Source organism: Simochromis diagramma, unplaced genomic scaffold (assembly GCF_900408965.1).
Source record: "Simochromis diagramma unplaced genomic scaffold, fSimDia1.1 OVJJ01000497.1, whole genome shotgun sequence".
Lineage (NCBI taxonomy): Eukaryota > Metazoa > Chordata > Actinopteri > Cichliformes > Cichlidae > Simochromis > Simochromis diagramma.
This window is the reverse complement of record NW_024386912.1, coordinates 679,727-703,177: the sequence shown is the minus strand read 5'-3', so window position 1 is coordinate 703,177 and position 23,451 is coordinate 679,727. Positions and strand designations below refer to the sequence as shown.

General features: G+C 42.6%; 2 long non-coding RNA genes across 4 annotated transcripts; one reads left to right on the top strand and one right to left on the bottom strand.

Moving 5' to 3' along the window:
* Window positions 1-270: 270 nt before the first annotated feature.
* LOC120736293 lies at window positions 271-22,029 on the top strand. Of its 3 annotated transcripts, XR_005696457.1 has the most exons (6): window positions 271-986; window positions 4,336-4,485; window positions 4,592-5,462; window positions 6,555-6,571; window positions 14,782-14,787; window positions 20,618-20,629. It is a non-coding gene; the product is annotated as an uncharacterized LOC120736293 (long non-coding RNA). The 3 variants fall into 3 exon arrangements; XR_005696455.1 differs by lacking the exon at window positions 271-986 and having other exon boundaries at window positions 4,236-4,485; XR_005696456.1 differs by lacking the exons at window positions 271-986; window positions 6,555-6,571; window positions 14,782-14,787; window positions 20,618-20,629 and adding an exon at window positions 21,985-22,029 and having other exon boundaries at window positions 4,236-4,485; window positions 4,592-4,705.
* LOC120736294 lies at window positions 16,383-17,845 on the bottom strand. Its single transcript, XR_005696458.1, has 2 exons — window positions 17,725-17,845; window positions 16,383-16,600 (listed from the first exon to the last, which is right to left on the bottom strand). It is a non-coding gene; the product is annotated as an uncharacterized LOC120736294 (long non-coding RNA).
* Window positions 22,030-23,451: the final 1,422 nt, after the last annotated feature.

The window sequence follows — 23,451 nt, the reverse complement described above, 5'->3', positions numbered from 1 at the left end:
GTAGATGCAAATGTTCTGAAACGGCTTCACTTCAGCTTCGATTGGAGCCGTGCTGGGGGCGGAGTCTGTGAATTTACTCTATTGGTGTCATAGCCCCTCTAGGAGTTCAGAGTTAAGAGGTCAAGAGTTAATGTTTCCATTGTAACACCTCCAGATTTGACAGAGAAACACTCATTTTTAACACTCGATTTTAACTACTATCATTTTACACCTCAGAGTTACATTAAAAGAATGTGACTCTGCTTAGAGTAAAATTAACTCTACTTTTGCAAGGAGACTATTAACACCAAAAAATTTAACACTTTTGAATTTGCTGTGTAGGGACATGGCAGAACCAAAGATCACACCGAGGTACCTGAGGCTCGGCTGAACAGATGAGCCGAGAGAACCAAGATGCTGTTTGATTAGAGATATCTGGTTGTCGGGGGCAATAATTAATGTTTCTGACTTCTCAGAGTTCAACTGTAAGTAGTTGTCACCAAGCCTCTGTTCAATGGAAGCTAAACATTTAATTAAAGAGGACAGTTTATGGACTTCCATCGGCTTAAAAGAGCAATAGAGCTGAATATCATCAGCATAGAAGTGATAAGACACCTCAGGGTACTGCCTAATTATAAGTCCTAGAGGTAACATGCACAAAAGAAATAGAATAGGACCCAGAACTGAACCCTGCGGTACCCCACATGTCAGATCTTTAGAATGTGACATAAACCGATTCACAAAAACACTAAAAGATCTGTTGGAGAGGTGTGACTGAAACCACTTCAAAGCCAGACCGGACACACAGACTACGTCCCGGAGCCTGTTAATCAGGATGGTCAATGGTGTCAAAGGCAGACCAACAAAACCATGACTGAGGATGCTCCGGAGTCAGCTGACATCATAATGTCACTAGAGACTTTAAGTAATGCGGTTTCTGTTGAGTGACTTTTACGGAAACCTGACTGAAATTTGTCATAAATTTCATGTTTTTCTAAAAAAAAGTGGTAAGTTGATCTGCAACTACTTTTCCAGAATTTTGATAATAATGGAAGCTTAGAGATAGGCCTATAATTCTTAAGCTGAGTTGGATCCAAACTGCTCTTTTTTTTTTAATATCTGCTCAACAACAGCATGCTTACAGAACGTAGGGACAACCCCTGTTAAAAGAGAGGCATTGCATATCTCTACAATAGAGCAGCCAATGGCAGAGAGAGCATTTTTAAACAGCCCAGCAGGTGGAATGTCATTTGCACAAGTGGTAATTTTCATTTTATCCAGCAGGAGTGAAAGGCCATGTATGGTCATTGGGTTAAACACTGACAGTAAATGAGGGGGAGGTGGACCAGAGACACAAACAGATGGTATTGAAGAGCCAATGCTCATACGGACATGATCAACTTTATCCACAAAGAAATTCAGAAACTCATCACTCTCAGATATAGAGGTCACAGGTACTCTGTGGACCACGGGGGAAACAATAGAGTTTATGGAGTCAAACAGTACCTTGGAATTTCTCTTGCTTGATGATATTAACTGAGAAAAATATCCTGATCTGGCTGTTTTTATGGTTTCATGTAAGGAAACCCAAAGTTCCCTAAGGTGGAGTCTGTGAACTTCGAGTTTAGTTGATTTCCAAAGGCGTTCTACTTTCCTACAGATTCTTTTGACCTTCCTTACGTCATCATTTATCCATGGATGAGCTCTTTTTGAGGCAGCAATCACAGATTTCATAGGTGACACTGAATTTAAAATCTCCAAGCAGGGATTGTTAAAACACTGTGTAGCAACATCAGCATCAGTACAGCCATTGATCGCATGAGGGTCCAACAAATTAGAAAACTTCAAAGCAACATCCTGATTTATGAACCGCTTATGGAACATGAGATTAGAAGGTGGTGCGTACAGTGGGAAGACTAAAAGTAACACAGGAATGGTCACTCACTTGTACGTCTTTAACACAGACATTAGTTATGTCTAAGCCAAGAGAAAACACAAGGTCCAAGGTGTGGCCTTTAACATGGGTGGGTCCAGAGACATGCTGAATAAAACTAAAAGAGTCTGTAATGGATAAAAAGTCAGAGGCCATGCTACAGCTAAGATCATCCACGTGGAGGTTGAAATCCCCAATCATTAAGACTTTCTCCAGTTTAATAATGGAAGATAAAAAGTCCGTAAAATCTTTAATAAAAACACCAGCGAGGCCAGGGAGGGCGGTAAATTAAAACACAATAAAATATATCTGAAGAACCAACCTTAAGAAGTTGTGACTCAAAGGAAGGGAAAAACTCAGTCCATAGTCCTGCAAGCGAAATTGTTTCGGTGAACAGTGACCAGACCACCACCACGACGGTCCAAACGCGGAGTCCCGATGAAGCGACAGCCGACCGGGCAGAGCTCATTAAGGTTGATAAATTCATTCTCCCGCTGCCAAGATTCTATGAGAAACATGAAGTCCAGACTATTACTGCTAAAAAAGTCATTCAGTACAAATGATTTGTTGGCTATGGAGCGAGCGTTTAGGAGAGCAATCTGAAGCAGAGGTGACAGGCTGACGTCATCAACAGCTGATTGACGGGGAATTGACAGCAGACACCTGGAAAGAGGACGTAGTCTCCCGGTACCCCTAGCTGTGGAACTGTGGTCTTGTAGAATGATAGTGAATGAATGAAAGTGAAAACATCCCACATCTCCAGACAAGACGCCGATCCAGGTAATCGTTCTGTTCGCCCGTGATGAAAAGCCGGCTAGGTGGTAACCGACCGGCCTTATCCGCATCCTGGAGGGGAACCGGTACCAAATACCGGAGACGTTCTCTACCATGGAGTGGAAGAAATCCCCGCTGTCGGGCGCGTTTCCTTTTAGCCTGGACACCAGACCTACAGCCCCTTCTAGACGATCTCCTTAACCTTGTTCTTGCTCCTGGGTTATTGTTTGGAACTAAGAACAGGTACCAGTAGTCGGGAGAGGGAGGAGGGCAGACAAACGGCGGAGGGAAAGCCTGGTGGTAGCTCTGCCAGCTGTCAAAAGTTTTTTCCATGCATATTTTGATACTCAACAATGTATGTGAACTGTAGGTCCGAGTAGCAATTAGACCTTCATGATATATCACAGATGAGATGAGAAGATAAAAAATAATATACTGAAGCAGTCGGCAAAAACACGGAGCAGCAACAGCGGCCAAGCCGAACACAGGCGCCATGTTGCAATTCCTACGAGTTACTGATGCTCGTAGGAATGGGCGTCAGTAACCCTTTTGACTGCTAATAAGTCGAAATTACGAGAAAATAACTCTAAATTACGAGTTATGGATCCTTTTTTTAGTGATGGAAACGGTCTTCCAGTCTGTGGATGTTCATTACCTGCTGACAGTGAGACAGGGGTGGCCTAAAAGTTTGCTTTTCAGAAGTCGCTGCCAACATTTCATCTATAAAATGCATTTCTCTGCTCGTTCGCTATAGTCTGCTGTCGGATTTGTATGCAGGTTATTTTCCTTTTTCAGTTTAACTGGTGATATTCATTCGTGTATTGTAGGTGAATGCGCTGATGCTAGATCCTAAATTCCGCAGAGTTAGTAAACTGTCCGTTTTTGCTCAATAATTCCTGTTTCATGTTCAAACCATCAGACAGAAACTCTGCGTTTGTTTTTATGTTCTTCAGCCTGTTGTTCTTGAGGTAATCTGTGATGTGTTTAATGACCTCTGAGGCTCATTTGAAGAGAAATAGAACTTCATCTTTAGAGCATAAGTGGGTTTTTGCCCTCTGTATGCCCGCGGTCAGGCTCTGTTTATTGTAGTATAACACTCATAGGACACGGTGTCCTGCTGCACACACACTGCACACAATGACAGCTGCAGAGTTTGTGTCTGATGTATTAAGTATGAAACACTGTTGGGCTAAAATCTGGTCAGAATGAATCCAGGTGCAGGTGTGTCAGTTTAGGACCACTGGACTAACATCCAATTGAACACAATATAAAGTGTATTCTGTAGTAACATCCTGGTGTTGCAGCAACAGTCAAACTCAAAATCTCAATTTGAACAAAGTTGGTAAAATGCTTCAGAAATTAGTAAAATACTAAAAAGTGTCTTGATGCTCAATCATGCAGTAACTCCCCAAAAAGTTGATTCTGTTCATCTGGACATTTTCAGCAGCATGGATCAGTGTGAGGGCAGAGAGGAGGGAGTGCCTCCCTCTAAAGCCACTCTGTGTGGGGAACATGAGAGCCAGACCAAAGCTCAGAGTTGAGATGACCATCTCTAACTGTCCATGACTCTTCTCCGTGTCACAGCTCAGCACTCACATCACTGCTCCATCATTATTCACACTCATACCTCTGTGTGTGTTGTTTTAAAGCCCAGAGCTGTGGGGCGTACCAGGCTCAGCTGGACATAACCCTGAAACTAATCCAGAACCTGGACCTGAACCCAGCTGTGTTTCCTTAAAGAGCAACATGTCGAAGGATATCCGTGTAAACTTTAACAAAAGTCTGTTATGTGACAAAGAGTAAGTACATTATTTTTATGAGATTGTTCATCATGTCTTTAATTTAATATTTCCAGTTGTTCCTTTCTGTCTCATGAAGCTGTTACATTTATTGTTTTTCTTTTAGGATCAATAAGAGGCCAGAATCTCCTGGACCTGAACCCAGCTGTGTGTCTCTAAAGAGCAACGAGTCGAAGGATATTCCTGTAAACTTTAAAGGATGTTCTTCTGCTGCTGAGAGGTAATGTGTGTCTAGATGTTGTTCCTGACTCTGTGTTTTTGAATAAATCCTCATGTTTAATATCAGCTCAGCTCTTTTTCACACACATTTCTTTTTATTTTTTTATTTTTTTTTATTTTTTTTTTTGGGCTCAGATGGTGTGCTGATTTATTTATTTATTTTTCAATATATTTTTATTGATTTTATAATTGAGCCGTATACAACAATCACCTTCAAAAGAACACAATAGAAGGTGGACGGCGAATCAACAAGGTGGTAATACAGCACACATAAATGTTAAGACAGAGTATATTTCACTTAAGTTTATCCATCAGGCTAATGACTGGTTGCCAAATCTTATAAAACACTCTCTCGGTTAGACAAGGTAAACCTGATTTTCTCCAGGTGGAGTACCTTTCCAAATTCTCTCAACCACATTTCGAAGGTAGGAGGTTTATCAGACTTCCAGCTTTCTAGCCACAAGTGTAGTCATTGACACAACTTGCGTCTCTGCCTTGTCCCTTGCCCATCCCGGTTCAGACACCCCGAACAATCCTGCAAAGGGGAACATGGGACGTTCCTGCCAAAGGCTTTGGTCAGAAAATCAAACAGATGATTCCAAAAAAGCTGTAGTTGTTGGCATTGAAAGAAAAGGTGAGATAAAGTTCCTCGATCACTTGAACACTTAACACAGAGGGCTGAAACGTTCTTATATATTTTTTCCACTTTAGTGGGAGAAAAATGCAACCTATACACAACCTTAAATTGGATCAGACATGTCTAGCATTATAGAACTACAATATTATTCTTAATGCAAGCGGGACCCAGAGCGCAGCAGAACAGCCACCCCCCCGGGCGCCTGGCCCATCGCCGCGCGACACAGAGTAGCAGAGGAAGGACGATCGAGCGAGGCAGGGGGGGCCCCCCCTTCCCCTGGGGTGGGAAACAAAAAAGAAGCGAGACACACGCACCGGGGAGGGGAGGGGGGGCGTCAAACGGACACGAAGGGTCAAGCACGGCGGTGCGAGGAAGCAACGGGGAGGGGGACCATAGACGGCGGGGAGGAGAGGCGACGGGGAAAAAGATGGAACACCAGGGGAAGGAGGAAGATGAACGTGCACCTGGCAATGGACTGGACAAGAGGGAAAATGGCCCGGCGAGGGTAAAATCGTGGCGAGGAACCGACGCCCGGCGGCCCGGCCATGGCACAACGGGATGTCCGCCAGGCCCAGGCCCGGACGGCAGGAGGGACAGAGGGGGCAGCCAGGAGACAGGTGGAGGAGCCTGGACGGGGACCAAGGACGGGGGGGGCCAGACGGATGCAGGGGGGTAAGCACCGGATGGGCTGGCCAGTGATCAGGAGGCGGCACGGTGAGCGGGCGAAAGTAACGAGGTGAGGGGGATAGATCACGGGTGTCGCACCAAGACAGGCGCGCCAGCAGAACCAGGTACGGGGGGCCTGCCAATTTAAGCATTGGCACCGGGCGGCCACTGCGCCAAAATGAAAACCTAATGGCAGGGGGCAGCCCGAGAATATAAGCGAAAATGGGGGAGGCCAATGGCCACCCACCAGCGGAGGGGTGTAAACACAGTAGGGGGTGGGGGTAAAGGTCGAGTGAACATCTGACCCGAGCCACCAAAGGAGGCTGACAAGAGAGGCCAGCGGGGGCATTCGCGGACTGGGGGGAAGGCACACGGGGAGTGAAGGAAAGAGGGACAAAAGGCTGGGCAAAATCGACCAGGTGTGAGAGCATTAAGCCGCCCCCACCATGGACCTGGGCAAGGGGGAGCCAAAATCCGCCCAGCTGCGGCATAAATTGATAAATTTTATATACAAAATTTGATTTTAAAAGTTTCTTGAAACATTAAGTGTGATTGTTATACAGAGTTAAATTAAATCTCTATATACGATATTCTAAATGGATGAGAATATTTGAGTTGTTTGCCATGCTTGGTAAGTCATTTTTTCAAAGATTGTTTCAATTATTATTATTATCTTTTACTTCTGTGGCTCTTTGGAGTTGAGACAAAGCTGTGTGAAAGGCATTAGCCATGTTGCTCGCTGATAGCATAATATTCTGTTTTAGCTAGCTGAAAGGTATTGTTTGCGGGCAAATACCACAGCCTTGAAAAAAGCTTGCATGTGAATTTTCAGTCAAACCTTTGGTCAAATACACCTAAAACAATGTGTAGAATGTGAAATGTTGGTATAATGGTGCTACTTGAAGCCTGAAAATGATCGCCCATAAAAAACAAAACAAAAAAAAAACGAGCAAACAGCAGTAGCTGACGTCCTGACTGGATTCTACGTTAGCATAGATCCCTCCAGAGTTTTGTGCACACGGTTTAGGTAAAAATTAAAAAGGTTGAGGTTTTACATTTAGTTCAGTATTACCTGTTGCCTGTGTCTTTGTCTTTTGGGAAAATACTTTACACAAGTAATGGCTCAAAAAGGATTCCTTTTTTTTTTTTACTGTGCTGCAATTGTTTACTGGATTATTTGTGCCATTAATTAGTGTCAACTAATTTTTATTCAATCTCCGCACAGGATATGCTTGTGAAGATGGAATATGGGGGACAGCAGAAGTGCGTTGAAGTTCCACAAAGGGATGAATGAAGGACATGCATATTGTATTGAAGAAATAAGTGATGAGAATGCTGTTATTTGCATTTACCAGCTCACCTATGTCAGACCTTTTGATGAACAAAATTCTAATGAAAGTGAGAACATGTACACTGTTACATCTTTCAGAAAATGTTTTGAAATTGTGGTGCACAGTTCAGAATAAATGTTTTTCAAAAACCATTGCATCTTTTTAGTAAATGTTTATTTCCAAAGAAATTTCTAGAAGTTCAGAACAGGAAAATTCCCGCTTTTTAGAATGAATTAGAAGATAACTCTTACGTAGTTAAACTAAAATACTCTTTGAGAGTTAATATATAAACTCTTAACACCAAGTGTTAAATTATCAACTCCAGACAGATTTGGTGTTTAACACTAAATCAGAGTTAACGTACCAACTCTCCAAAAAGAGTTAAATTAACACTCTCTGGTGTGGACCCATATAGACACTTTAATAGTGTTGAAATCAAATCCGACAGTGTTAATTTGGACATGCTGGATTTGCTGTGTACCACAACACGCTCACCAGTTAATTAGGAGCTGCCTTTTTCAGCTAAGAAACATCTCCAAACTGCGAACTTTGCTGTCTGAGTTAGAAAGGGTTATTCATGCTTTTATTTCTTCTCGCTTAGATTATTGTAACAGCCTTTTTCTGTGTTTGAGCAAAAGGAATCTTGAGCGTCTCCAGTTAGTCCAGAATGCTGCTGCAAGGCTTTTAACTAAGACACCAAAAAGAGAGCACGTTACACCAGTGTTACGCTCATTACACTGGCTTCCAGTACACTTCAGAATTCATTTTAAAATCTTGGTACTGACTTTTAAAGCTTTGACTTGTGATGCCCCTGCTTACATTTCTGATCTTTTAGAGCCCCACGCTCCCTCTCGCAGCCTGAGATCTTCTCATCAAAGGCTGTTGGTAGTCCCACGAACTCGTTTTAAGACCAGAGGAGACAGATGTTTAGAGCGGTGGCCCCCAGGCTGTGGAGTGCTCTCCCTCCATCTTTACTTTGACTTGACTGTATTTATTCTTTTAAAAAGCAGCTTAAGACTCATTTATTTAGATTAGCTTTTAATTAGATTTGTGCTGTGTGTTTGATTATTTATTTTATGTATTTCTGTTTTATATTACTGTGAAGCACTTTGTGGTTTTATCCTGTGAAAAGTGCTGTATAAATAAATTGATTTGATTATTAACTTGGAATTTTGAGAAAACTAACTGTTAATCAGTAATTTACGTGAATGACGTAATTTCCTTGTTACCCGGAAGCTGAAGCCCTCAGCTACAAATGCTACAGCTAAGATACCAGAATTACAGCCAGTCATAAATGCACAAATTGCAGATAATTTTCCGTGTGGCTTCAGAGATGATGAAATCCTTCTGTTATTAGCTGAATCACATGGCTTTAAATATCAGCAAACGTACTCTCGAAGGCGCCGATTTGTTGCGATGCGGTTTTGAGTACGCATTGTACGTAGATTACTGATTGGCAGAACTAACTCAAAATTTCGAGCTACTTTTCTCAAAATTTCGAGTTACAAGTTGAAATTTCGAGAATGGATCCTTTTTTGTGGCGGAAACGAGCTTCCATAACAGACTGATGGAGGCAGGAGAACCTGCCTACAGTCATCAGTCAGTGGATCCACAGTAACATCGACTCTGAGCTGCTGATCATCAACTAACTGTTTCTGTCTCATTCCCAGACTCTGATCTCACATAAAACGAAGCAGATTTATGCTGAAACTAAGCTGCACACAGCTGATGTTAGCCAGGAAAATAGTACTGACTGCTAACTAGGGCTGCCACGATTTGTCGACTAGTCACGATTACATCGACTATCAAAATCGTCGACGACTGATTTAATAGTCGACGCGTCGTTTGAAGCTTTGTAAGATCACAAAAGCCGCAGGAATAAGTAGCAGGATTTAAGAGTGTAATAACGGACTGAAACAGAAGATGGCAGCACTGCATGTACAAGGATGCCAGCTGCCGTTAAACCCCGAAGAAGAAGCTGTGTCCCAGAATTCATAGCGTGGCCCAGCTCAGTTTCCAACTATGGCGGCAGCTAGTTAGTTTTAATATTACTCTTATTATTCTTTCTGGGTCACAAAATAAACGTTTAACATATTTTCAGGCGAGAATGTAGCTGTGTAAACCTCAAATATCTGCTCAGTTTATCAGGACACCGCATATTTTCAAAAGCGCTCCGACGTTTTCGGAGACGTCTGTTACCCACTAGCTCGATAGCGAGCCGGGGGCTAGGCTCACTAGAGCCGTGAGAACACCGGACTCCCGGCAAATCGTTTTCAAACCCACCGCCGTCTTTCGCTACTCAGGTTAAATATATATAAGTCACTTAGATAACTTAAAAATGTTATTGTTTGGCTTTTTTCAGTATTTTATTTGTTCCTGAGTAAATCGGTTTGGCTGAGATTAAAGTTATAGTTTTTACACAGTTGAATAAACATCAAGCAGACAGCTGATTATCAGAAGTGTGAGATGCTGGAGAATTTACTCCGGTGTCCTGTTATATTTTAGATAGCAAGGAGTTTATTAAACTTCACCGAAACAATCTGCAAATTTCATTAAAATTGAATAAACTATCATCTTGTCTTTATTGTTAGTTAGCACAGACCTTAAACACTTAAAGCTGTAAGCTAATGATAGTTATATAAGAGCAGATGCTGCTGGTGCAATAAGCTGTAGTTTTACGCCCAATGGATGATGATCTGATTAGTCGACTAATCGCATAAATAATCGGTGACTAGTCGACTATCAAAATAATAGTTTGTGGCAGCCCTACTGCTAACATTACCTTAACATGGAGACGATCAACTGCGCCACAACAGTCACAAAAGCCAAAGTAAAAGCAACGGAAGGAGACGATCAGAGAGGCGTTTGAGGGACGGTCAGAGTCAGGAACCTCAGAAACGGATCAGGCTGGAGTTTAATTCTGTTTTCATCTTTAGAAACATCTGGAAATAGTCATAAAAATGCTGCATAATAAAGAAAAATAGTGTAGATTAGTTTGAGTTGTGTTTAGCTGAGCTGTGTCTGTAATCAAATCTAAACTGAAGAGTTCATTTTGTGGAGGAGCAGCAAGACTTTCAGTGTTACTCTCAGGAGAAAGCCTCCCAAATGTCTGTTGTCTTAATAGTGGAATTATCTGGAAAATGAACCAGTTCTTATAAGCTGCTTTTCTATATGAGCAGTCAAAGCATTTTATACAGCGTGCTTCATTCACACAAGCACTTCTTTTTCTAACAATGACACTATGATGGATGCATCGGAGAGCAAGTCGGGGTTCCATATCTTGCCCAAGGATACCGTGGCGTGCAGACTGGAGCAGCCAGGGATCAAACCTCCAACCTTCCAGTTAGTAATTCTACCTGCTGAGCTACAGCCTGTACTTCCTGAACAACACACCCTCCTTTTGTTTCTCCTCCTTTTCTGACCACAAAAATAATTCTAAAACTTTTCGCTATAAATACAAAAATGTTCTGTTCAAATGGCTTTTAATGAGCCTTATAAATGAAACAGTTTAAAAACATCGAACTACTAAATCAAGGGTAGCCTGAATTTACAGTCACACTGAACACAGCAAGTGTCCCTGCTCTCAGATACAAAATCTGCCTTTAAAAGTTAAGAGTAATGAAATCAGCAGTTCTGATTCTATAATTTGTAGTCTCACACACCACTTGTGCATTTTTGTTCTTTTGATTTACATACGTTGATATTCTGCTGTAAACAAATGATGAGAACATTTTCTAAAACCTTCCAGCTTCCAGCTCAAACATCAATATTCTGAATTCTGTTTTGAAAGAAAAAGATTTCTAGAAAATTCTCTAAAGAATTCAACATCTGTTTTGTTTTCTAGTTTTTTGAAATGTCCCTCTAGCACAGATTTCTTTAGTCACATGTCTTTCTGTGTCTTCCATACAAACATTAAACATGCAAACACTCAACACAGCAACACTGAAAGCATTTGAGTGTAACTTTCATTCAAATTAAACTTTATACACAATTACAATAATGGAAAAAAATGACTAAATATTAAAACACTACAACCACTGAAGAAAGAAATAAAAGCAATCAACAACAGAGTACGATAATAGAACAATAGAAGAGACATATCATACAATTCATATACGTTCATGTGATCTCTACATTCAAAAAACCCAGTAACCTTCAATCCTTCATTTAAATTGCATTTCAATTCCAGCTGGCAGCTGTTGGAGTCAAATTGTTAAATGTTGTCATTGTTACTTCAATTTGTAAGTCTTAGTTCAAGCAGCAGGATCAAAGACATTCCTTTGTTTCCTCCGCAACCAGTCTGCTGGTGGGGGACATCCCCAATGTGAAGCATAGTTCACATTTTATTATGGGGACATCCTATCTGAAGGTTCTGTTTTCTTGGTTAATAAGCTTCCTGCTTTTATTACCCTTTTGGTGAGCAGGATGTCACACAAACGCACCTCCAAACACAAATACACACACACATTCAAGCACATGCATATACACACACATACATAAGGAGGTCTGGTTTCTTCGCCAGTTTTCAAGGAGGGTTAAGGATGGTTTCTCCGCTGAGGGCATTGAGCGTTTGGTTTCTCCACCAATATGTAAGGAGGCTAGAGCTCTCACTGGTGCCTATTTTGTGTGTGAACGAGATGAAATACATTGCAAAGTATTCAGTGGGCAGCACGTAGTATGTAGATCATTGAAGGAAGAAAGTGAGTTTGTGCACAAAGCAGATGAAACAGTGAGTGTGAATGTGTCTGACGTCACTGTGTGTGTGAGCCACAGAGAGGAGTGAAAGACAAAGTCAAACATCCAAACTCAGCCTGCAGTTCTGTTCTGTGATTCTACATTTGACTATCCGTTGAGTTTGGTGTGCACTTCTGCTTTGTTCAGATGCATTTAGATACATCACCTCCACTCTCCTGTCTTCAAATCAAATCAAATTCAAATTTTATTTGTCACGTACACAGTCATACACAGTACGATATGTAGTGAAATGCTTGGACAACTGCTCGTGACCTAAAGAAAACAAAAAAGGAAAAGGCTATGAATAAGATAGGAAATAAATATGAAAAATTAAAAAGGGTAAATTTAACTAGGAAGGAATAAAATATAAATTAAGGTTAAAAATGAAATAACTGTACAACACAAATTAGAATGAAGGGTAAATTTAACTGGGAGAATAAGATAAAATATATAAATTAAAGTTGAAAATAAAATAACTGTACAACAAAATACACAATATAGAACTGTATAAGAATGTATGAAGAAATATAAATAAATATATACACAATAACAGCAGCTGTACAAGTATTAACTGGAAATGAAGAATATAGTGACCAGTGTTGTGCGATCCACATTATGTCTTGTGCAGTGCAAATATGCTTAAAGTGATTTAAGTGATGAAGTGAAAACAATGTCCAGAATGTCCAGTGTGTGTAAGAACTGTATGTGTGGGTCAGTACTGTGTGGTGGTGTGATTGAGAGACCGTATCGCCTGCGGGAAGAAGCTCCTCCTCAGTCTCTCTGTGTTGGTCTTCAGGGAGCGGAATCGCTTTCCTGACCTCAACAGAGAGAACAGTCCGTTGTTGGGATGGCCGAGGTCCTTCACGATCTTCCTGGCCTTGGTCCAGCACCGCCTGCTGTAGATTGAGTGCAGGTCAGGGAGCTCGGAGCGGATGGTGCGCTCAGCTGAAGGCACAACCCTCTGTAGAGCTCGTCTGTCCTGCATGGTGCTGTTCCCGAACCAGGTTAAGATCCCCGTACTCTCTGTCCTGGTCGTTGTGTCCTTGGGCAAGACACTTCACCTACCGCCTACTGGTGTTGGCCAGAGGGCCCGATGGCGCGATATGGCAGCCTCGCTTCTGTCAGTCTGCCCCAGGGCAGCTGTGGCTACAACTGTAGCTGCCTCCACCAGTGTGTGTGAATGCGAGAGTGAATGAATAGTGGCATTGTAAAGCGCTTTGGGTGCCTTGAAAAGCGCTATATAAATCCAATCCATTATTATTATTATTATTATTATTGAATATCTCAGTGAACACAGGAGCTAGCTGGTATGCGCAGTCTCTTAGGATACGACCTGGGATGCCGTCTGGTCCTGCTGCTTTCCTGGTGTTCACTCTTTTGAAGGCTCTCCTTACTTCATGCTCGGAGATGACGAGCACGTTTCCGGTGCTGGCAGTATCTTCCTGTCTGCAGCCGTTAGCGCCGCTAGCACTAGTATTGTTGGAGTCCTTAGCTGCAGCCTCGAAGCGAGCATAGAAAGTGTTCAGCTCGTCTGCCAGAGTCACGGCCGCGTTCGTCATACCGGTTGTTGGTGCTTTATAGTCCGTTATTGTCCTTAGTCCCCGCCACAGGCTCCTAGAGTCACTCTGTTGGAGTTGTGACTCTAGTTTCCTTCCTTTCCTCTCAGAGCGTCGCGGATGGTTTTATCCACCCACGGCTTCTGGTTGGGAAACGTTGTGATAGTCTTTGTCTCCACGGTATCATCCGCTAGTTTCCCGATGAATCCCACAACCGCTTCCATAAACACGTTGACATCATCATCGGAGCTGTTTCTGAACATGCCCCAGTCTGCGTCATCGAGTGCGTCCTGTAGCGCGGCCACTGATTGATCAGTCCAGCGCGCAACCTTCCTCTGAACCGGAACTTCCTGTTTCAGCCTTTGTTTGTATTTTGGCATGAGGAAGATGGCGGCGTGATCAGATTTGCCAAACGGAGGGCGGGATTGTGCCTTGTAGCCGTCCTTGACCATAGTGTAGCAGTGGTCCAGTGTCCTTTCACCTCTGGTGGGGCAGGTGATGTGTTGATAAAAGTTCGGCGCTGCGCGTTTGAGGTTGGCGCTATTAAAGTCCCCCGTCACAATAAGCGCAGCGTCCCGGTGTTGTGTCTGGTGCTGTGTGAGTGCCTCATGCAGCTCGCATAAGGCGGTGACCGTGTCCGCTTGTGGTGGAATATAAACGGCACTTACAATGACCGATGTAAATTCCCGAGGTAGATAAAAAGGACGACACATGATGGACAGTAGTTCCAGATTTGGTGTGCAGGAGCGTGTGAGAGGAACAATGTTCGCACTGTTGCACCAGTTGTTGTTCACCATTAAACACACGCCGCCTCCCCTTGACTTCCCCGAGTCCCGTGTCCTGTCCTTTCCGAGAAGAACTCGGCCGGCTGGATGGCGTGGTCCGGCACCGCTGGGTTCAGCCATGTCTCGGTGAAGCAGAGGAGATTGCAGTCCCGAATGTCTCTCTGGAACTTTACCCTGGCCCTGAGGTCATCAAGCTTGTTCTCCAGTGACTGGACGTTGGCGAGCAGGATGCTAGGCAGAGATGTGCGGTGTGCACGAGCTCTCAGCCTGTTCCTGACGCCGGCTCGCTTCCCTCTAGGCCGGCTCGCTTCCCTCTAGGCCGCCGCTCGGCCAGCTCGGATCCGGAGTTAAAAACTTCGAATTGTGAGTACATTGTAAACCAATAGAAACAAGAGTGTCACTGTCATACCTAATGTACCCAATGGTGATGATTTTGCCGGTTTAGAAACGCTGAAAACTAACTTAAAAAACAAAGACAAAGAAAAAGTGGTCGGAGCAGTCGTGACGGCAGCCGACCTCACCGGCGCCATCTTAGATCCATCTTTCCTTCTCTACCATTGCCTCCTAACTGGGGATGGGTACCGGTATCCGGTGCCATTATGGCACTGGATCTGACATAAACGGTAGTAACCAGACCAAAAAGCAGCGCACATTTCAGTGCTTTTTTTCCTAAGATGTTATACACTTTGGATTCTAGCCAATCGTTTTACCTTTCCGAGGATAGTAGGCGGGCCCAGATACGTACGTTCTTTTAGAGCAGAGCTACAGATTAGAATTGCCCAAGGCGAAGCGGTTAAAAGTCTGGCTGTACTTCACAGCAAAAGATGCAAACTCAGCAGCCTGCAACAAGTGCTTCAAGCTGATACTGTGATACTGCCAAAGGAAGTAACACCTCAAATCTGATGAAACAGGGTGGCTGTAGCTCAGGAGGTAGAGCTGGTCACCTACTGATCGGACGGTTGATGGTTCGATCCCAGGCTCCTCCAGTCTGCGTGTCAAGTATCCTTGGGCAAGATGCTAACCCCAACTTGCTCATTCTAATATTTTCCTTTAAAATTTGATGGTATAATTCATCTGAGTTTACACTTTATCTGCATAAATACAGAAAAACAGACCCAAACACCAGAAACCATCAGTTTCACCATGTAGAATATATTGTTATTTCCTTGCTTTTAATTCAGAGAAAAACTCTGATTTTCTCTGCTCTCTTTGCCACAGCCCATCCCAGCAGCAGCTGAAGCAGCTGACTGTCACAACACTGAATAACACTTTAGGAGGAATTTCAGAGGTCAGTAAAGCTCCAGTTTCAACATCAGTTAATTAATCATAGTTCATCATAAATGTTAACCTGGCTGGCACACATGTTAATGTTAGCCATTTAAATATTAGCAGTTAGCTGAGGCCACAAGAAGAAGAGGCCCTAGAAGAACAATGGATGATAAGATTAGATTTTCAAGACTAGGCAGAGACGTGTTTTCCTTTACTGTCTCTTACAGAGGAGGGAGCAGATACCAGACGAGGTCACGGAGGTACGGGGAGGATTCGCAGCAGACAGCAAGACTGCCACGTCCATGCGAGAGTGCCATGGCTACGATAATCTCTGTTTTTGTCTCACTATATAATGTTGTACAGCCCATTTGAGGGTTATCCTCTCTGTGAACCAGATGCTTGATTCAACACAGGGGTCCACCAACTCAATTTGATCAGTTATGGAACGATTTACCTCGACAGGCTTCTTCACTCGCTGCTTTTAAACCTCCTTTAAAACACACTTTTACTCCCTGACCTTTGACCCAGTGTGACATGTTGACTCACTACCTCAGACAACTTAAAAACAGTCTTTTTGTTTTTTGGTGCTGCCTAAAAGAACCGTAAAATATCTGTCCTATAAACAGTTATGTTCATGTATTTTTGTACTACATCAGGAAACTCAAAAATATAGTTTGTAATATTTTAATCCTTATTTTTAAAACTGTTTTTGTCATTTTTCTTCTCCCATTGCATCAAAAATCATTATTTACACTGAATAAATGAGTCAGCAGCTCTCTTACATTGTTGCTGCAGGTTCATTACTGAACTTTGGAGGTAGTCCTTTGGACCGGTCACTCCTCACAGACACACAGCTGGATGCTGCAGATCCTGCTCCATCCTTTTCCTCCATCTTCTTGATGTCAGGGTGGAGTTAATCTGAGAGGCAAACACACACACTCAGAGGTGTTGTTGTACTGGAAGCATCACACTGACGGGTTTCTAAAGTTCTCATTGATCATTTCATGGAGTTTCTGTGGTAAACACTGTCCTGTGACGTATGTGTTATGGTGAGGGTCATGAGGGCTAACCAGCCCCACTCCTTACTCCTCATATTTCAGCCTGAAGCACAATAACAGCCTAAACCTAACCAGGAGGCTGTAACCTCAAAGGGACTTCATGGTTAGAAATAAAGGTTCAATGAAATGAAGCAGATCATAAAAACATGAGTTCCAACTTTAAAAGAAGCATCCACACGATGACGGCACAGCAGAGGAGCACTTTCTCTAACACACTGATTCAGTTCCACTGACACAAGGACACACACAGGAAGACACACACACACACACAAGCCTTTATAAGAAACAACACAATCATCTGCGCTTGACTTGTCAATCCAAGTCCTTAGCCCATGAGCCCGCGGTATCACACCACAGATATCCCCTTACTTTGAAAAAATAAAGCCAGTTTTCAGAACAGACCTGATGTTTATGCTACAGCCTGTTTACCAATATAATCAATATCAGATATCAGAGCAACAGAAACCTCGGTGATCAGGACGCTGGGACTGAGAACAGGAAGTGGCTCAAACGTCACAGTTTCATAACGTCACCCTGAACTCCACTCAGAGTTTCTGTCGCCATTGTAGTTTTTAAAGTCCCGTGATAAAGGCGGGCCTTTCTGTGAATCCGCATGCTCATTGGCTAATAACTTGCGATTGACACATCGTTATCCAATGAGCGTGCGGGAACTTCCGACATAAAGTTGTTTCCTTTGAAAAACCAAAGTCTGATTATTTTTGCCTCCACTGACGGAGTCTGTTGCTCCCGCCACAGAGACACAGTAATGTCAGAGCGGTGTTTACACTCACTCTGCCTCAGCACAGCTCTCACTCTCCTCCTGCTCTCTCACACTAAACGGAGGCTCAGCTAAACTCACTTCCTCTCTACTTACAGGAAACCAGCGCTCAGAGGAGCCGACCGGCCTCACGTTTCACCCACAGACACGAACAGCGTGGAATTATTTTATGTCATAAGAAGAAACATATTCATGTTAACACTCACCTGCCTCAGCTCCACCTTCCTCCTCCTGCTGCTCTGAGGATCGATACTTTCACTGCTCCTCCCTAAACACAGAGGATGCTGGGACTTGTAGTTTTTTCCTTCCGGTGTGGTCTTCCCCTTTGTTTGTTTGTGTTCAAGTTATTTCGATCATGTAAACATCAACAGAACACGTGAAGCCACACAGAGTTTGTATGTCGAGGTGGGTAGGAGGGTTTGAGGGTTAGTCACTACTATGCTCCAGCAGTCCATTCTGAAATTTCTCAGAGTAACAGTGTGACTAAGGAAACAATGCTGCTCAGTTAGAAATGGTCTGTTAGAAATATTATTGTGAATCCAGTTTCTAATAGTTATAACAGCCATGAGTCATACGGATACTCATGGGAACACCTATCAGGTCCAAGGTTCTTTATTTGTCACATGCAGAACCTTGAACCTGATAGGTGTTCCCATGGGTATCCTAGGTCAGGACTCACCATGGCACAGGGATACACTGATTAGCTAGAGTCATATCTAGAGCAGGCTTTCTTTGTCAAGATTATCCCACACTGCTTCAATAATGCTGAGGTTCAGGCGTTAAGCCAACACATTCTCAACCCGGCACATAAAACACAGACAATTGTGACGGGTTGTCGGTATTTTACACGCTGTGAATGATAATGCTCTGGTTATGACTGATTGTCAGAGCTGGTGTAGAAAGAAGAAGAAGACAGTGGACATATTTACAGTGAGGTCAGTGGACAACAGTTCAACCCCACGGTGGTGGGTGCACGAGTGCAGTCTCCTCCTCCTCCTAGCAGTGCTTGTGGCCGTGAAGAGAAAACACAAACGCAGTGACTCCTTCCCAAACAGTTATCCTTTGTGGCAACACAGCTCCCATGACTTCTCTCCGTTCCCCATTCCTAGTGGCAAAAACACAGAAACCTCGAAGCACCGGCCGAGGGGGAGGTGTGGCAGCAATTTTTCACACCAGCCTATTAATCAACCAAAGACCCAGACAGACTTAATTCATTTGAAAGCCTGATGCTTAGCCTCGTCCACCCCAGCTGTAAAACTCAGAAACCAGTCTTACTTGTTATCATCTATCGTCCACCTGGGCCTTACACAGAGTTTCTGTCTGATTTCCCAGACTTCTTATCTGATTTAGTTCTGAGCTCAGATAAAATAATTATTGTGGGTGATTTTAACATCCATGTAGATGCTAAAAATGACAGCCTCAACATGGCATTTAATCTGTTATTAGACTCAATTGGCTTCTTTCAAAATGTAAAAGAACCCACCCACCACTTTAATCACACTCTAGATCTTGTTTTAACATATGACATAGAAACTGAACATTTAACAGTGTTTCCTGAAAACCCTCTCCTGTCTGATCATTTCCTGATAACATTTACAATAATTGATTACACAGCAGGGGAAAGTAGACTTTATAGCAGTAGATGTCTTTCTGAAAGTGCTGTGTTACACCCCAACCCAGGTGAAAGCGGCGTGCAACACAAGGAAAACAAAAAAAAAGGAAAATGCCCCCACACTCCCAGCTCTCAAGGAAGCCGAACCAGGAAAAAAAAACTGCCACGGATTTTGTCAGTCTACCCAAAAGGTAGCGGCGTCAGGGTGAGCATGGCCAAAACAACAAACAAAAACTCTAGAAATGAAATGCAACTGGCTTAGTACAAGGAAAACCCCAAAAGAAAATTACAGGTGTCTTACCTGCCTCCCTAACCAAAAACAGGAGAAAAGGTTCCCAAAGAAAATGGCTTCTCACCCCTACCGCTACCGAGTAAAAGATATTGACAACTATTTACAACAAACTATTTACAACACAGCAAAAGCTTCCAGAATACAGATTCACACACAGCCACATGCACAGTTCGTTGGGAACAGGAAGTAGGCGGGGGGCGTGCCAATTGAGAAGGGTCCTCATTTATAGTCGCCTCTCCCAGTCCTCCACCAATGGTCAGCCTCCACCTGGAAGTCACATAGCAGCAATAACACAGGACACAAACTATGCCACCCTCTGGTGTGGCAGACAAAAAAAACAGTGCAAAAATATCCACAACACTGAATCATAACAACAGTAATTAAGTTTAAGAATATAATCCACCCACTGTTATCATCTTCAATGCCCTGTACCAACACAGAGCAGAGCAGCTATCTGAACGCTACCCCAACAGAGGTCGATTATCTTGTTAATAATTTTACCTCCTCACTACGTACGACTCTTGGTACTGTAGCTCCTGTGAAAACTAAGGTCTCTAATCAGAAGTACCTGACTCCGTGGTATAATTCTCAAGCACGTAGCCTAAAGCAGATGACTCGTAAGCTGGAGAGGAAATGGCGTGTCACAAATTTAGAGGATCATCATTTAGCCTGGAGAAATAGTTTGCTGCTTTATAAGAAAGCCCACCGCAAAGCCAGAACATCTTACTATTCATCACTGATTGAAGAAAATAAGAACAACCCCAGGTTTCTCTTCAGCTCTGTAGCCAGGCTGACAAACAGTCAGAGCTCTGTTGAGCCAACCATCCCTTTAACGTTAACTAGTAATGACTTCATGAACTTCTTCACAAATAACATTTTTATCATTAGAGAAAAAATTACCAATAATCATCCCACAGATGTAATATTATCTACAGCTACTCTTAGTGCCATTGATGTTAAGTTAGACTCTTTTTCTCCAATTGATCTTTCTGAGTTAACTTCAATAATTACTTCCTCCAAACCATCAACGTGTCTTTTAGACCCCATTCCTACAAAACTGCTCAAAGAAGTCCTGCCATTAATTAATTCTTCGATCTTAAATATGATCAACCTATCTCTAATAATCAGCTATGTACCACAGGCCTTCAAGCTGGCTGTAGTTAAACCTTTACTCAAAAAGCATCTCTAGACCCAGCAGTCTTATCTAATTATAGGCCAATCTCCAACCTTCCTTTATATCAAACATCCTTGAAAGAGTAGTTGTCAAACAGCTAACAGATCATCTGCAGAGGAATGGTTTATTTGAAGAGTTTCAGTCAGGTTTCAGAGCTCATCACAGCACAGAAACAGCTTTAGTGAAGGTTACAAATGATCTTCTTATGGCCTCTGACAGTGGACTCATCTCTGTGCTTGTCCTGCTAGACCTCAGTGCAGCGTTCGATACTGTCGACCATAATATCCTATTAGAGCGATTAGAACATGCTGTAGGTATTACAGGTACTGCACTGCAGTGGTTTGTATCATATCTATCTAATAGACTCCAGTTTGTGCATGTAAATGGAGAGTCCTCTTCACACACTGAGGTTAATTATGGAGTTCCACAGGGTTCAGTGCTAGGACCAATTCTGTTTACATTATACATGCTTCCCTTAGGCAGCATCATTAGAAGACATAGCATACATTTACACTGCTATGCAGATGACACCCAGCTCTATCTGTCCATGAAGCCAGATAACACACACCAATGAGTTAAACTGCAGGAATGTCTTAAAGACATAAAGACCTGGATGGCCGCTAACTTTCTGCTTCTTAATTCAGATCAAACTGAGGTTATTGTACTCGGCCCTGAAAATCTTAGAAATATGGTATCTAACCAGATTCTTACTCTGGATGGCATTACCTTGGCCTCCAGTAACACTGTGAGGAACCTTGGAGTCATTTTTGACCAGGACATGTCCTTCAACGCACATATTAAACAAATATGTAAGACTGCTTTCTTCCATTTGCGCAACATCTCTAAAGTTAGAAATATCCTGTCTCAGAGTGACGCTGAAAAACTAGTTCATGCATTTATTACTTCCAGGCTGGACGACTGTAATTCATTATTATCAGGATGTCCTAAAAACTCCCTGAAAAGCCTTCAGCTAATCCAAAATGCTGCAGCAAGAGTCCTGACAGGGACTAGAAAGAGAGAGCAGATTTCTCCTGTATTGGCTTCCTGTTAAATCCAGAATTCAAAATCCGGCCCTCTTCCTATTGAAAAAACAAAAGTTATATCCAAGATGGCCAACATCTTTATCCATACAAATGGCCCACCCTGTAGAACTGCAGTTGCACATATGCACTGCTGTCATTACAGGGTTTTGTTTTGGTCTTATTAGATTAAATGTGTAGTTTGGGCAGGATGAATCCTCCCTTAGTTATGCTGCAATAGACGTAGGCTGCCGGGTATTCCCATGATGCATTAAGTTCCTTTCCAGTCACCTTTCTCACTCACTATGTATTAACAGACCTCTCTGCATTGAATCATATCTGTTATTAACCTCTGTCTCTCTTCCACAGCATGTCTTTATCCTGTCTTCCTTCTCTCACCCCAACCAATCACAGCAGATGGCCCCGCCCCTCCCTGAGCCTGGTTCTGCCGGAGGTTTCTTCCTGTTAAAAGGGAGTTTTTCCTTCCCACTGTCGCCAAAGTGCTGCTCATAGCGGGTCATATGATTGTTGTTGTTTTTCTCTGTATCTATTATTGTACGATCTACTTTACAATATAAACCATCTTGAGGTGACTGTTGTTGTGATTTGGCACTATATAAATAAAATTGAATTGAATTGAATTAAATTTAATTGAATAACATCAAGTTGAAGAAGCTGTTAAGATGATAATACTTAAGTTGTGTTAGAAAAATGACCAACAACATTATCCACAGCAGCAGACTGGATTGTAGTGCCTCTTGTGCGTACACCTCTCAAAGCACACTGGAAGATGGAGTTATTCAAGAAATGCCAGCAGAATTCATGATAACGTTTTTCAAACCTGATGCATCACTTTGGTCTTGTGTTGCTGCATGGTCATTTAGTTTTGGATGGAACATGATGAATATTTTGCTCTCAACAGAGATATCCTTGTCCATGTATAACGGCGAAGAAATGAATGCACCCTTCTTGTTTACTTCATTTTGTTGAGTTTGTTTACCTGCTTTTTGTTGTTTTGTCTGTGTTTTGTGTTCATAGAAATTATTTTTGAGACAGTTGAGATTCTGACATTTCTGTGGATACTGCACATGTCTCTATTTAAACACCAGGCCTGGCAGCAGTTTCCTATGAAACTGAAGAGACATGTCTCCTGTCAGCTTGCTGGATGAACAGTGAGATGTGTGTATGCTGAAGAGATATCCATGCATCCAAAAAACTGAATCAAGATAAATGAAAATTTTGCAGCATGAGAAGCAGATGCTTTAACAAAGACAAATAAAAATTCAATTCTGAGCTCAAAGATTACCATGTTCACACTGATGTAATTGTCATAACTATCCTTCTTTAGTCATCCTGCACAAAGGGAATACTGGCTAGGACATCAAACTTGGTTGCTCAGACTGATCATACATTTAGCAGCATCTGTTCTCTTGGCCACAGGGCTCAAATATTGTGTAAGACTAAAAACGTTCACTCGCTATGTTGCTGTGGAGGAGTGCTGCCATCTAGTGGCAAATACAGAGTCCTAAGGAAAGAAGGCATTTAAATATAACAGAAGAGGAAGAAGCTGTGAGAATAAAGCCCTTTTTTGATTAATTGAATGTATAATTTTTGAAGAATAGGCGCAGACTGTATTCAGTCCTGTTACAGGTTGCTTTGTGCTATACCAGGGGTCAGCAACCTTTAGCACCCAAAGAGCCATTTGGAGCCGGTTTCCATGCAAAAGAAAACGCTGGGAGCCGCAAATACTTTCTGGCATATGATGATAACACTGTGTATATTGTTTTTTACCTTTATGCTTTGTGTGAACAACTAAGGTGTGTTGCTTATGAAATC